Source organism: Hylaeus anthracinus, unplaced genomic scaffold (assembly GCF_026225885.1).
Source record: "Hylaeus anthracinus isolate JK02 unplaced genomic scaffold, UHH_iyHylAnth1.0_haploid 11991, whole genome shotgun sequence".
Taxonomy (NCBI): Eukaryota; Metazoa; Arthropoda; class Insecta; order Hymenoptera; family Colletidae; genus Hylaeus; species Hylaeus anthracinus.
The window spans coordinates 442,012-447,027 of record NW_026534339.1 but is presented as its reverse complement, the minus strand read 5'-3'; the positions used below and the strand labels follow the sequence as shown (position 1 = coordinate 447,027).

The 5,016-nt window shown below is 40.6% G+C and overlaps 1 long non-coding RNA gene across 1 annotated transcript in view; it reads right to left on the bottom strand.

Moving 5' to 3' along the window:
* Window positions 1-1,381, bottom strand: part of LOC128888312 (uncharacterized) — a 49,572-nt gene extending 48,191 nt beyond the window's left edge. The window contains exon 1 of the long non-coding RNA XR_008460228.1: window positions 784-1,381. This is a non-coding gene — a long non-coding RNA (uncharacterized LOC128888312). The remainder of the gene's footprint in view (window positions 1-783) is intronic.
* Between the last annotated feature and the right edge of the window lie 3,635 nt (window positions 1,382-5,016).

The window sequence follows — 5,016 nt, the reverse complement described above, 5'->3', positions numbered from 1 at the left end:
AATCTGAAGGGAGCAACTTTTGTATAATTTTTGTTTTTTTAGTGTAAGTATCCGAAAAATTTGCAAACCGACAAAGGAAAGGTATTTTACAACGCAAATGTGCAAAAACTTTTGTCAAAATACAACATAAATCATTATTCAACGTATTCAGTGATGAAGCGTCAGTCGTCGAGCGGTTCAATCGTACGCTCAAGAACGACATGTGGAAACTGTTTATGCTTAATGGAAGTTATAAATGGATCGACATTCAAAAGCAACTCATATCAAATTACAACGCGCGTAAACATCGAACTATCGGCATGCGACCAATTGACGTTACACCAACAAACGCCTCGAAGCTCTTAACAACGGTATATAATCACGTAAAGATTGCCGCTCCCGCACGATTCAGAGTGGGAGATGCGGTACGTGTGAGCAAATTTAAAACAATTTTTGAAAAAGGTTACATACCTAATTGGGGTACTGAAATATTTACATTCGCCGAGGTTCAGAAAACTAATCCCGCAACGTATCTGCTGAAAGATGTTTATCGAAAACCAATTGCTAGAGGATTCTACGAACACGAGTTGCAACGCGTTGCCGACGCTGATGTATACCTTGTGGAAAAAGTGTTACGTCGGAAAGCGAATAAGGTGTACGTGAAATGGTTACGATTGAATAGTGCACACAATTCATGGATAAATAAAGATAATGTATTGTAAAAAATTAACATTTTTTTGAATTAAATATTCAGTTTTATACATATACTAGCATTATTAGTTACATTACAGTGTTTTTATTTACAACTAAATATATACATCTATTAAAATCGAGGTTAAAATGATTTACAAAATACATATACTGATATATCTAAAGCGGTATTTTATAATGACCCCGCGGCAATGTATCCGTTGAGTCGGGTACGATATACCGCTTAACGTCGCACGGACTCAGAGCGAATTTTGATTCCGCCATTGTGTATACTTTGTGTAATTTTGATCTTATACATGTCTGATTAAGAATCATTTCAATTTCGTTTCGTAGGCACTGCGTGTAGTCGTCGAAAGTTATCATCCTGGAAACAACGTTACTTTTTACACCTTTCGCGTTTTTCGTATCTTTTTTACCATCTACACGCAATGCATACATTTTCACTCTGAGTCCAACAAATTCTGTCATTATTGCTCCATTGTTTTCGTCTTTCATCAAACCGGGGACTTTTTTATTTACAAGCAGTATATCGTAAACGTTCCCTACCGGATAATCGCTGGTATCAAATCGATTAATATCGCGTTTTATAGTATCATAAATATTCTTGCACTCGATGTGGTAAATTAAACTATCCGTATCGGTGTACATAACTTTACATTTATCGCCATGTGTGGGTAACATGTAATCGTGATGGAATTGATACAAACAAATCTTAGATATATCCAGTATACACATAACCGCATAGATTGGTTTCTGGTAGACTTCTGAACTTCACCGCAAGCTATCGCAGTTCGATGGCAACTAAGTTTTCCGAAAACACGCTACGCGTGTGGAAATTTGGTTTGGAAATAAGGGCTTCCGCTCCGTATCTCCCTTCCCATTTTGTTACTAATTTTACATCGACGTGATTGCGCACATTTTCCATAGTTTTGCCAAATATCGCTTTGTTCATCAATTTATACAAATTCTTTTCAAAATCGTTTGTAGCGAGACTTCTAAACTTTGTATTTAATTCGATGTAATCGCGGAGCCAGGGTGATTATGCGAATTGAAGAACGCGGTGTACCTTTGTAATACGAATACCATGTCGCGTGCATTGCTGCAGGTTACGATAGAGGATAACGTAGCGCTGCTTATCGTATAGAGTTGCGAGCAGCTTGTCCTCTCTTTTGCCAAGTGGTTTCGCACGTGTGGGACAGAACGGCAGGTCCGCGTGAATGTCGTGCAAACGTTGCGGATATTCTAGATCAACCTCTAGAATATAACCCGTAGGCGAATCGGCAGCAATCGAAGACACGTCAAAGTTTGCATCGTTGTCGATCCATTGAAATTCTGCATATGGCAATGGTTGACACATTGCCCACCCATACAGATTATTCACATCAAAGTACATCAAGTACGACGATGCTTTCGATGGATCGTACGACTGCATGTACTTATTATTGGCTTTCGCGTATCTACCTGAACATTGACTTAATCCGCCGCATATACCGCGTTCGATAAACAGGACCATGTCGATATCTGATAGTAATTCGAAATTAACTTTTGTATGCTTCAGCATGGCATCCCACGTAAAACCGGGCAGAATGTAATAATACGCGGGATGAGTCCGTAACTTGTGATACAGCTTTCACGAAAATTTTCAAAAATATCGGCCAACAGCAAGACATCTGTTTTCAAGTACAAATCGCTATACTCGCCCAGTGTTTGAATGGAAAACCGTGTCCACACATTCTCGGCGTGCGCGTACTCGCTCTCCGATACTGTATCACCCGTCAAGGAACTGTAAAATGATTCGCGCGATGGCAAACATGATTGTTCCAACTTTTCGGCACAGTCAATGTACTTGTACGGAGAAACACCCTTTCGCGTCAATAATTCGAAATCTTCGGTAGACAAATTTTGAAATTCGGTACGTAAAATTCTTAATTTGCTTTTATCTAAGAAAGACGCTAATTTATCGAGACTCGTACTCAAGAATTTGTATGAATCGATGAATCTCAATTTTATACAATTTCGCGACAGTCCATTTGGATCTTTGACACTTTTCGTGAACGAGATGTGCTTTTATTTTGTTATCGGCAACACACTGACGGTACCCTCGAAAGCTATAGCTATTTCTTCGATAATAAAATGCGAATCGTAATCGGACAAATTATGAAAAACTATGGGAATTCAAAAAGAGTTTTTATAATTTAGATTACAATTGCAGTGCGCGGGACCTCTGTACCGACCGGTTAGATGGCAATAATCGCGCACCCTCGTATCGTTTTCTCCAAACGGTTTTTCGCAAATGTGACGATGGGTCGCGTTGCGAAATGCCTTCTGCTGTTTGCTCGTTAAATCATCCATTTGTATGTTATTTGATAAAATTGATTTAACAAAATGTGCCAAATTCTTTAATTCTTCGACGAACGAGGAAAAACAATTCGCATCACGACGACATTGGTACACCGACAAGGACGAATCGTACGCGCATTGAACATAATATGCAATACTAAATACTTTATGATGCTGGTATGTGGATCTTGAAAAAGAAAAAATTATTATATACATATCTATCGCAAAAGTATTTTCTGCGTTTATGTTTACTCAATTGTGAGCTCACGAGGCGGGACAAGTTTTTGATCCGCGTGAAATGTCCCACGCCGTTTGCTCTTTCTAAATACAGCAAATTGACATGTCTCTCCATCTTCCGTGTGGCGAGTCGTATCGGTAGAACCTTCTTTTCTTCAGTGGTGTAGATGTTGATGGAGATGCTTTTAGCGTGTTGAAACTTTTTAATTTGGTTCAATGTCATTGGAAATTCGATATCCTGGATATTCAACACCGTTGAATAATAAGGATATGCCGATGTCCGATATACGTGATTTTCGACTGGATGCAGAGCAGCCACCACTAACCACGCGAAACATGCATTGTCGTTCGAGCATACGTTGATTACAGCTCTCTTTAGTTGTATTTCTCGCGGTAATTGTATGGTACATCCAGCATGCAGCGGCATATATTTATTCACGTTAACAATTAAATTGAGTATACGCGACAGCGCCCATCCGCTATCCCGTTCTTGAAATTCTTCCAGCGATGCTAGGGTGGGTTCGACAACGCGTTGCTCGTACCACTCTTCGAGATTGATCTCGCCAAAGATATCACAGTTCTTTGTGCTGATAGTCTCGTTCGAGCGTTTATCACCCGCTACAAACTCTCCATTAAACGCAGTATTCACTTTTAGTGTCTTATATTTCACCAATGCACCCCGTATATGCTTGAGCACAACGTCTCTCGCATTCTGAAAAAAGTTACGCGGTTCGATATAGTGCGAATTCAAAACAGCGCCGGTTAATACGCGGCTATCGAACGCAGTGTCTATTTCACGCCACAAGAGTCCAGTTGTTGAATGGCCGGCACCTTCGTACACGAAACGTCTGCGCAACGAATACTTTAGACTATCGAGACGCGCGATACGAACGATCAACGATTGTTGAACACCGATCGATAATCGAGGGCATTTTGCTCGACTATGTTCTTCCAGCGACTCGAGGCACTCGTTGCATCGTTCTTCCCATGCGAGGTATTCTTCTTGCGGAGTCAATCGATCGGCCTGGTCCCACATTCGACTTTCCATTTCCAAGAGTTCTTCCATGGTTGCACTCACTTCTTCGCTGGGGGTCACTACAGAACGGTTGAATGCAGTTCAATCTGCAGCACAATTTTTATACTCTAGGTCACGTGATTTTGTCACATGATATGCTCCTACTATGATGTCACTGCCTGCTGATTTTTGTAATCCCCCTCATATTCCGTATCGCTGTTTTCGTATGTTTTCCTGAGAACGTCCATATGTCTTTGGGATTGACACCACTGACGTAGCAATGCATTAGAACGACTTCGTCGTGATGAGGGTGTTGCATTAATCGTTATCCTTGGCCAGACTCGATTCCGGTAAAACGAAAGAAAACCCAACTCCAAAGCTCTACTGGTAGACGTTGGTGTCAGAATATTAAAGACTTTTTTGACTCTTATTTCGCCATCTTTGAAATTGTTCCAAAGGCAATAAGGCTTGTACATGCCAATATTTCATCAGGATCCTCATCCTCCTCCTCCTCCTATATCCAGGATCGCTGTGCTGAATCGGTTGATGATACTGACGGTGATTTTGAATAGTCTTCGATTAAGCAACACACTGCCCACTTTATGTTTCTCTGAAAAACGATTCACATCAGGTGATCTATGATTTGCATGTCTTCTTCGGAAAACAGTTTAATATCGCGTTGGAAGATATTGGCGAACGCAATTTCCTGGAGTGATGGTACACGCACAGTCGAC